This window comes from Chinchilla lanigera, unplaced genomic scaffold (assembly GCF_000276665.1).
Source record: "Chinchilla lanigera isolate Chin_1 unplaced genomic scaffold, ChiLan1.0 scaffold00024, whole genome shotgun sequence".
Classification (NCBI taxonomy): Eukaryota; Metazoa; Chordata; class Mammalia; order Rodentia; family Chinchillidae; genus Chinchilla; species Chinchilla lanigera.
In genome coordinates, this window is record NW_004955425.1 from 26976621 (window position 1) to 26987900 (window position 11280).

Sequence of the window (11280 nt, forward strand, 5' to 3'; positions counted from 1 at the left end):
TATATAGAATATATTTATATTTTTATGTTATTTTATATATAAATTTATTATAAACAGATCGCCAAAGTAACTCACAACAAGCTACACTGTTGTTGTTGTTTGTGTGTCTATGTCTGTGTGCACACACACATGCACTTTGGTGCTGGAGATCAAATCCAGGCCCTCCCTCATGCTTGGCAAGCATTCTGCCACTGACTTACATTCCAGCTCATACACCATCAGTAAAGCAGACACATATTTACGGATTACATTCAAAACACTGTAGCAGGGGGCAAAAACTGAACTATATTTGATCCCTATCACATCAAGCATGACTATGCAAAAAAATACTTTCAGGTTTCTGAGACACCCTGCCCATATCACCTCATTAACATGTATGTATTTATTGGCTGTCATGGTGGCTGATTCTGAAGCATTGACAACTCCTGAAGGTCCACCCAGAAGCCTCTCATCGCTGACCCTCCAGCACCCAACATGCGCCTGCATCCTCAGAATTTCTGGCCAAACCCAGTGCAATGAAGACTCATAAGCAAACAGAACCCCTGAAACTCCCTGGAGCAGAAAAGCTTAGGGAAGAATTGCTGGATGTTAACAGGGTTTATAGCCCCTACACCCAGGAGGTAAAAATCTCCACTAGAATGATGCCCAATGTCCAAACCACCAATATATAATAGAATAGCTTCATCCTGAGGTTTTATGAAAAGGTGGAGGAATGTCATACTTTAAAAACACGAGTTTTTCAAAAGCACAAGTTTCTTTTCTTTAATATCAGTAGCCATGAAGTACATCATATACAGTCCTAGAGGTTTTAAAGCTTTACCCTAACTTTTTGAAGAACAAATTTTTTTGAAAAATCAAACAGAAGGCAAATCTACCGCACTTCTTGAGAGAAAGGTGGTGTGGAAGAAGGAGAATCAATGAACCATTATAAATGTTCTTACGCTAGCTGAGACTTGACATTTATCAAAACTGCCGTATGTTTCAGGAAATATTCTCTACCCAGCCTAAAGGGAGTTAAGTACATTAAGTTCCATCTGCAAAAATGAAATTAATACTCATTTCAGTCATCTTAGAACTCAATTAAAAATAATTACTAGATTATTACTGGCTGATTCCACCTCACTGCTTACGAAGTATTCTGACAATAACAACATGACCTGCTGTGACTGGGTAATCTCAACAGTATGAGCAATCATTTCTCCCTGTAAAGTGTAACCCTGAAATATTACCTTCAAACTCAGCTGCCTGAACAGTCTCACCTAGACATAGCCAGTCAAGTTTGCGAATGTGCTCCAGAAACCAAGCATAATGCTCATAACCTGAGGAGGTTTAAGATACCATCCTTCCCTCCAAGGAGAAGCAAAACCTGAAAGATGAAACACACCATGGGGATGGGCTGGCCTCGACTCCTTGGGTTTCAGCTGAGATCCAAGGCCCAGGGAGGTGACATGACCCACCTGATGTATCAAGGACGTGTAAGATTTCAACCCAAATTCCTGATCCAAACTCTGCTATACTCAGGCTGATAATCTTTTTAAAACCTTCCTCTTGGACACAATTTATTGTCCAGTAACCATGAGTGGCACAAAACACCAGCAATTGATTCCAGCTGACACTGTAAAGACTTTTAAAGTTCACTTAAATCCAGATATCTCACATACTTCTAACTTCTACTGCTGCTTGTCCACCTTTGTGGACCGATATCTGATGAGTAACAGCTAGTAAAGATAAAGATTCCTACCATGAATAAAGAAGAAAAAATCTTACTCTTAATTTTTAACTTTAAAATAACTTGTGATAAACAAGTATCAAAATTACACTTAGTATTCTGTCAAGATGAGATTTTCTTCCAACCATTCATGATAAAGTGAATTTCCCCTAGCCCAGCCCAAGTGAAAATTAACCTAACATTTTTTGTAGCTATCAAGAAGATAACCTAAGTTATCTATGGGTGAAACGTTTATTGCCTTTTTATTAAAGATTTTAGCACATTTGTATAAAAAGACTAAGAATCAAAGGACATGAGACCTTCGTCTCATAATAAAGAAATTTCTTTCTAAATCTGACCTTTTCAATAAAGCAACAAGAATCCCTTTATTATCAATGAGTAAGCTATCAGTATCTCTGGAGATCAAATAGGAAAATAATATACAAGTACTTTGTACAATAATTTAATATTACAAGCACACAAATGAAGAAAAATCCTTCTATTTTACTCCCCCTGAGAATCAGTAAGTGAAAACCCTATTAAAGCATTCATAATAGGTTTTGTACGCTGTTCTTTGCCTTCAAGAATAGGGAGTGGCCGGTAGGAAACTTGCTAAGCCTCTAGGGGCTACAATAACTGGTGCAAAAGCAATGACCAGAAATCCATTGCTGAGAACTTCTGACAAGTTGCAAACTTGGCAATTCTGTGAAAGGCAACACTTAAGGAATTAGAAGAGCTGTGTCTCATATATGAAAGTAGTTTTCTGAAAATAAAAGGAAGACACACTGCACTCTTCCACAGAATGATAAGCCTGGATCTTCATTCCCACAACACTCCACCCCCTCCAAACCTTATTAACAATCAATGAGGGGCTGGGGATTTAGCTCAGCGGCACAGCGCCTGCCTGGCAAGAGTGAGGTCCTGAGTTCAGGATTCCCTGCACCGGGGAAAACAAAACAACAACAACAAAAAAAAACAATCAATGAAGCGAGTCCCTTTAAACACATCACCGTTCAGAGAATGAGTATAAAGCTCCTGTTTGGGAATGACATTGATACTACGGAGATGCCAATAGATTATTGCATTCAATGAGTTCATGACTAAAGCAAAACCTTCTGATGCTTTGGTTTGGACTGTTTGCATTTGTACAAATAAGAAGAATGGCTTTGTTTTTGCCCTTTTCCTGGCCCTTTTTCAAGAACAAATGAAAGGGAGCCCTGCTCTCAAGAGTTGTGTCAGACAGAATAAAGACCCAAACAATCTGAAGTTTTCCAAAAAGCTCAGGATAATAAGATGTTTATTTCAATTTATTTTTAAGCCAGTGTATGAAGGAAGGGATGCATGTGCTCAGGACTGATGACAAAGTACAGAAGAGTGGTAAGCAAATAAGGGAAACTCCTCTAAGGCCAATTAGATTTGTCTCCAGTTAACAGGGAAATTATTTTTTAATTAGAGAGGACAGAAAGAATACCTTGAAGTGACAAAGTTGATTGCAAAGGAGTATAAGGGACTTGGAATAAGTTCTAGGCATCTGGACCGGCCAGAATAGGAAAGAATCTGATGAGATTTCCTAACCATGATTTCTCAGTGGTTGTGAAGAATGTCAGATGGATTCATGACAGGAGACAGACATATTTTCCCATTTTCGAAAGGGGCAGAATCTACAAATTCTAGACAGTGGGCATTTCTGTTTGATCCAAGGTGAGCTTGTAGAACAGGTCATTAGAGGATACAAAGGAGAAGCCCATGATACACAGAGCCATAGGGGTTCTCCAGGAGTGAGCCACTTGAGAAGCACACATTTCTTTTGGGAAGTACAGAAAATATAGTATATATCCAGAATCAGATACTGGTCCAAATAAGTGTTGAATTAGTTTAACAACTGTGCCTGAAACTAATAATCATCAATCTGAAATCTGTGTACACACCAGATCGCTCTGCCTCAGACCTCAGCCTACAAAATGAGGGTTCTTTTAAAAAAGTATCTTTGAGCCATCAAAACAGAATGTATCAACCCTATGGATAATTTGAAAACAAAAGTGCTAGTGAATAGGATAAGTTCATAAACAAACTAAAAGATTTTTGAAAGGCTAGGACAAATGGTCAAATGCAGGAAAATAAATTTAAGATAATATTTATGATAGATACGTAAGACATTTAAGGTGAATATTAACTTCTATTCATAGGGCTAAAAAACCAATTTTATACAAGTCCATGGATACCACATAGCTCAGCAGCAACATGCATAAAAAGAAACTGTAATTGCAGGATGACTGTGAATCTCAAATATCAGTAATGCCAGAAAGTACAATAGTTATAAACCACTGTTTATTGAGGAAGTACTCTACCTTAGGTTCTGTGCTCAGCAATTTAGATAGCCTACCTCACTAAGTTCTTACAACAGCCTATGAAAGAAACACGTGAAAATTGATACGAAAACTTAGGGGACTTGTGCAAGAAAATGTAGAAGTGGTGGAGCCCTGAGTGTACCCATCTCTCTGGTTTGCAGCTGCTAATTTCGTCCATGAAGGGAAGACAGAGGCGTCTCAGTGAGGCCGGGTTAGTCTGTAGCCCTCCTCACCATCAGGGTCATCTAGAAGGGCTGTACTTTAAAGCAGACTGGAATAGGAGCCGTATTTAGGATGGTAAGAGACTTTAAAATCATATCACCTCATGGGCTCAAGAAACCCATGGTTTTTTATCCCAACCTGAACAAAGGAAAGCTTAAAGGCAGAATATGTCATTAATTTTCAAAAATGTAAGAGGTGATCATACAATAAAAATTATTCAGAATGGTCTCACAGCATCAAAACTATGATGAACTATAGAGAAGATGAAGTATAGAGAAGAATTGTTTTTAAAAGTCTAAGGTTTCCAAAGATGGACTGGCATTATCTTTATGATTATGAGCTCCTTATCACTGCAAGTACTCAACGACATATTGATCACCCATCTGGAGTTATGCTATCCAGACAAAATGAGCATCTGCCAGAGACTACATAAAACCTTTCTGGTTTCTTTGAATCCAAAGACTCAGATTCCAATCGTTCATTCTCCAGACAGAATGATACAACTTCCTTGGAGAGGTCCACAAAGTCTTTCTTTACCTCTGCAAAGGCCGGTCATCTGCTCCCTGAGTAACCATGCCCTTCCTTTTCCTACACCCCAGGATTTTCAATGCAATCTACACCTGACACACAGCAATACAACACCACTACTCTTTGCAGCAGTGCTGTGAGTTAGAAGGACTTGTGATGACAATTAGCAAACTAATTAACCAACCAACGTATATTTTTTTCTTTGAGTTCCCTACAAAGTAGTGTACATCAAGATCCCTGCTATCAATGCAACTACAGCTATATTGGAAAGTTGAGATTTTCACCCAGGAACACACAATGAACCCGGGTGACAAGGCATAAATAAGAGGGACCAGAATAGGGTGAAAGAAGTTCAGAAACAAAAATAGCTTCATTGCCACTAATTTAATTGGAGGTTCCAGAAAGGAAGTAGTTTGAGCTGCGCTCTGAGAATTGCAACAGATTTTACCTCAGGAGGAAGAAAGGATTATCACAGACAAAATCAAAGAAATTAGAAATATGGTTGTCCCTCAGTATCAACAATGGGTTGTGCTGGAACACCTCTGAATACCAAAACCCAAGAAAACTTAAGTCCCTCAAATAAAATGACACTATTTTATATAATCTATGCACATCCTCCTATATACTTTAAACCATCTCTAGATTTCTTACCATATCTAATATAATCCAAATATGATCTAAATGCTCTATAAATAGTTGTTACCCAGTGTTGTTTACAGAATAATGTTACAGGAAAAAAGTCTGCACATGCTCAGTCCAGATGAATTTTTTTCTATTGTGCATCTCACTCCAAGGAAGCAGAGCCCATAGGTGGAGGGCTGACTGCACAAGGTATTCCATGGGCAAGCAGCAGCCCTGGCTGATGGAACTGGAGTGCTCACAAGAGGAGCCAGCAGGGCATAGCTGGCACACTGACAGCACCCAAGGGCTTCATGAGGAGTGGCAGGAACTGCCCCTTTTCCCTGGACTCTGTTTAATGCAGAATACTATAATCACCTAAAAGTTGGGGACATGGCAGCCAAATCCAGCTGGATACTGAAACCTCCTCTTTTAAAAACGATGCCAGGTCTACCTGAGAGATTCTGAACCAAAGTAGGTCCAGTGAACAACCAGGCTTGAAATCCTGTGTCAAGGGCTCAAAGCAAATAACCTACGGTCTCACTAATCAATGAGCACCCCTTACCTTTAAAACTCTGACACTTAGTCATACAGCAAACCAGGAAGCTGGTGAAGCAAGAAAGAGAGGAAAACTGTTGACAAAGAACCAGGTGACAATGCATAGACAACAGTGGGTCACTCGAGGGAAAAGAAATTTTTTGTAGAGCGTCTTTGCCTGACCCATGTGGCCAATGAAAACCTTTTGGTTCTCATCATGCTTCGAAATCCTTAAGGAGACTTCCTTTCCCTCAGAATTTATTTTTATCATGAAACTAAGAAACAAGCAGCCTGTTTGTCACTCCTTTTTCCAGAACTATACTACGCTTTTGCACCTGGGGACTCGCAAGGAAAGGACCAGGGGAGCCACCTGACCCACCCACATGGGATCAAGACTTTCAGGTCTGAAATCTCCCTGGACTAAGTCCAGCAAGATAACTCTGAGTCACTTCAGCCTTCTGACTGGCAATTAAGGTGAGATTAGACAATACCAGTAGTAGTCAGGGCCCACCATTCCTTCAAAGGCTTACAACTGCCTCCTGCACAGTACTGACCCTGTAGACTGTACATTCCTGGCAGTGTTCACCAAAGAAAGCTGAATTGGCAAATGGTCTCCTCACTTTCAAATTTCATGACCATGTAGAAGGTTAAAACTGAGAGGGTCATAGAGATCATCAGTCTAGCCCTTCCTGCTTCACTGGATAAGGAAACTGAGACCAGAAGTGGTTCCTACTTGCCCAAGGTTACAGCTGAGAAGTCACCAGGATCTCCATTCTGCCTTGGACTCCCAGCCTGGAGCAACTTCCCCTGGATCATGCTGACCCCCTCAGCATTCTCACTGCTTTCTGAAACCTAGGAAACCTGCTGAAGTGACTACTGTTGTCATTGTTTCTGTTTTGTGTGTGTGTGTGTGTGTGTGTGTGTGTGTGTGTGTGTGTGCTAAGAATCAAACCCAGGGCTTCAAGCATGCTAACTACATGTCTACCCTGGCCCTACTACTCTTTTTAAGTGAGTATTTGCCATTAGTTAGCAATATAACCAGCACCATCTTCTGACACTCTCTTCCAGGCACTACCGGAAAAGCTTTCTATAAATTAACTCATTGAAAATCTGATAAAGCAGGTTACTATCATTATCCCCAGTTTGCAAAGAAAACCAAAGGTAGAGAGGTCACACAGCCAGGACAAAGTCAGGGCTACCTGTCCCAGACCGTCTGGCCCCAAAGTCCACACTCCAAGCCACTGTGTTGGAGTTTATGAAATATAACTTATTTAAACTATAAAATGATAGAAGAAAAGCAGTAAGCCTTAGGCACTAAGGGCATAGTCACCAGTGATTGATAGAGAATTTAAGAGCTATACCATGACTTTCACTAAAGTATGCAATATATGTCTTTTTTTAAAAGAATGTCTATGGGTCCAGGACTGATGGGAATATATACAGTAACTTTTTTTTTTTTGAGACAGGGTCTTGCTATGCAGTTCAGGCCAGCCTTGAGTTCACTTTGTAGCCCAGGCTGGCTTCAAACTCACAACAATCCTCCTGCCTCGGCCTCCCAAGTGCTGGGATTACAGGCGTGTACCACCATGCCTGGCTTAACATTTTAAGTGTATATTTTTAAAAAGGCAAAATGACCACGTGACAGCTCCCAGACAAAGCCTGTCCCTGCAGTGCACAGGCTGTTATCTGCCTGCTGGTCTTAGAAGGGCCTCTTTAGGACACAGCACTACAGAGAGCCAAGGTACCACTGCTGGTTCCCACCTGCATCGGCCTCCACTCCTAGGTACACTGTACTCTTCAAAATCAAACCTAAAATTATTCCTAATTGAGGAAGAGTGATACAAGAGCAAGATTAATAAATCTCTCAAGATGAATAAAAATACATTTTTGATAAAAGTGTTCAAGGCCAACATGGCTGGAACAAGCGCCCAGTATTCAATTATACGACCTTTCCACCATCCCTCATACTGAAAATGATGTCAAACCTCATTATCTTGCCTACCCAGGAGAAGAAGTCCAGGAGCCACAACAGTACAAATGAGCAAACTGCAACTGTGCTTGCAATCAAATTTCAAGAGAAAAATAGGAGTCAATTACGATGCACTATCACATAAAACAGTTACGTGACTTAGTTGACCAGCCAGATGTCTTAATGTGGAATATGTAAAAGCCTACTCTGAGAATCTTAGAGATGCTAACAGCTCTAATGCCTGAAAGGCGTTGCCTTGGGCATGAAATCAACAACCGAGAGAATTAAAGCAAAGAGCAATGCCAGGCACACAGTAGGCTCTCAACAAATATTTATTTGTGTTTGAGTTATTTTTTATGTTTTATGTTTTGTATGTTTTTATTGTTTTTTTTTTTCATTACCCAGAGTACTCATACTGAGCTACATCTGCACCCCTTCATTTTTATTTTGAAACAGGGTCTTTCTAAGTCAGGAAGTTTCCCAGGTTGGACTAGAACTTGTGATCCTCCTGCCTCAGCCTCCCAGAGTGCTGGGCTTACTAGTGTTCATCACTGAAACTATCTTCAATAAATATTTGTTAAATGAATGTAAATGATGGAATCTTCATAAAAATAAAAGCACATTATAGACTATTACAGTAACAGAACAGCAATGTAACTCGGCTTTGAGTTTCCAAGAACTGCTTTACAATCCCATAATAACAAAAGAACGAAGGGTGGTGGAGATCGGACAAAATGACAGAGTACCATACAGTCAGGACACAAAGCACTAAGATACAAGAACTAAGCTACATTTTATAAGCGAGAAAAATGCCTCTCAGCCTAGCTTTGCCTGAGCAAGAGATCTGGCCTCAAGCCCTACAGATTGGCATAATATTTACAGTACAACTCTAACATGGCAAAACTCCCTAAATTTGGTGCTTTTCAAATATAGTACTGTTTTTAATTTAGCCCCCTCACTAGAAGTTGTCCAGCACGGCTCACCTCTTCTTAACGAACCTTATTTAAGGTCACAGGGTGGATGGTGGGGAATATATAGCTACCGTGCTTCCCTAAAAGCAACCCTAACACAAATGCAATTAGACCAAACCCACATAAACCAGATCTGTCATATCAGATCAGTAAATTAAAGCATAATAAAATTATAGGCAGCCTGAGAGTTTGAGAGTAATTTATACTCTATTCAGAACCATCTTAGCCACGTCCCGGTAGGGAAAGGGGTGTCCAACATTTATATCATAAGTATTTTTTGTTGGAGTCAACACTTGGTCGCTGAAGTTCAAGTTAAGATCCAGTAGGGAGGTGACCAGTTTTGCACAGAATGCTTAGCATAAAAGTAACAGTAGAGCCTATTTGCTTTAACACCCTCTTAGAACACATTTCCTCCTCTCTCACACGGTACATTAAAGGTCATATGCCAGAGCTCACCTGAAATTCCTGACCAATTTAAGTCTTAATCACAAGGGTAATTTCTTCTAACAACACAATCAGAAAATATTTCAAACTCTTCAAATCGTTCATGGAATTTAGAAGGAAAAAAAAAGCCTGAAAACCAAGAAGGGCTCTGGGTGCAATTCCGTAGAACCTTACCAATTACTGTTACCCACTGCTATTTTCTCCTTTACCTTTAAGTATTTCTTAATGCCTAAAGGACAGCGGCACTTCACAGCAAAGCCTAATGAAACATCTGTTACATAACCTGCCCTTGATTGGCCAGATTATGTGCTTTTGATAAGAAAGAAAACAGTCAAAAGCAGAACAAACACTGATTCTCTGTTCTCCACTCTCCCCTTAGCCAGGACACTCCATCTGAGTCACACACCCAACAGCTAGCTCTGCGCCTCAGTTTCCCCAACCTCTGTCAGGTGTGATGTTAACCATGGTCCTATTTAATCGAAATTAATGAGCACACATTATCATATATAAAGCCCATCTCTGAATACTACACTTAAGCACTATGTTGCATTAAAAATTCCAGAGACCTTTACAGCATTCCTTCCTTTTCCTCCAAACACTCCAAAGAGGTTAGCGTGGCCATTTATCAAGATTAGGCAAATACCTATTTGCATTAACCTTTCCATTAAAAACCCAGGACACAGAGAGGGAATCTTTCCTGGTGGAATAATCTCTCTGCTTGAATGGTCATGTGCAAAGTGGATGTGACAGGGACAGAATCTGACAGCGGCCAGTCTGATTTGTTTCTGCTCTGAAAACAGGATTGTGCTGACCTCGACAGCTTCAGGGCCTAGGAACACCAGAGAACAGAACTGCAGAAAACCGAGGGCCGTAAGGGAACTCAAAGGATCGGCTCTTCATAAACAGCGAACTTGTTTTTCTATTCCTTTGCCCAAGCAGCGTGGTCTAGGGGTAAGATTCCAAAACCCTAGTCTGTGGAGACTGAAAGTCAGGCGCGGGTCTGGGGAGGGAGAAGCTGGACAGATGTCGCCTCTTCTTCTGCCAGCCCAGCTGTAGTCAAAGTGGGGAATCTGTGGGCCCCTAAAGTGGACTCTCTTGGAAATCCAGGTGGTGTCCGGGAGAGTGGAGCTGGGTTTCCTGGGCGGCTTGAGCACCAATTCCACACAGTCCTGCACAGGCAAGTATTTCTCCCCACCCAGGCTAGGCCAGTCACTATGACCTTTAGGAAGCCCGGTTAGGGTACCGCCATCCACATCCACACATCCCAAGGGAAAACAAATCCATAAAAAAGCGCAACGAGCGCCACCGAATTCTGATGCCCCTCCTAACCGAAAGGTCCACAAATGCTTTTTTAAACACAGCAAATGTTTCCACACGAAATGAGTGTCAGTGCTCCCGTCCTGAGCCTACACGCTCTTGGTCTGCACTCTGGGATCGCTCGGAGCACCCAACACCCCAGAGCACAGGCACCGCTGGAAAGGTGGGACCCCAGCTTTCAGGGCTCTCCCTTCGCCACAGGCGTGCCCTGTATTTCCGGGGCTCCCCTTAGGACTCGGGTGGAGCCCCCAGCCTCCGTCCCCAAGCGCAGCCGACGCGGACCACAGGGGTCGCCTCCGCCGTCGCAGCCTGCGCGCTGCGCTCCGCAGCTGCCGCGGCGCGTGGCTGCACAGCCCGCTGCACTTGTTGCGCCCTCGAGGGCCGAGAGGCGGCGCCCACTCCTCCGGCCGCCCAGCCCACGGCGGCGCCCCTTCCCCACCTCCGCCGCGGACCCCGGTATGCTCGGGGACCTGGAGAAAGTTTGCGCCCTCCGGACTCAGGTGGGCAAACTTCTCCGCCCGGGGCTGCAGCGGTCGCCGAGGATGCGCCCCGAGAGCCCTTTACCTGGAGCGGGAGCCCCGCGGCGTCCGGAGCCCAGGCGAGGCGCTGCTCCCCCGC

The 11280-nt window shown here is 42.3% G+C and overlaps 1 protein-coding gene across 1 annotated transcript in view; it reads right to left on the reverse strand.

Annotated features, from left to right (window-relative positions):
- The window catches only part of Arhgef28 (Rho guanine nucleotide exchange factor (GEF) 28), a gene marked incomplete at its 5' end in the record, with an annotated part of 297038 nt that extends 285758 nt beyond the window's left edge, over window positions 1-11280 (reverse strand). Inside the window, 1 exon segment of the mRNA XM_005386067.2 lies at window positions 11227-11280.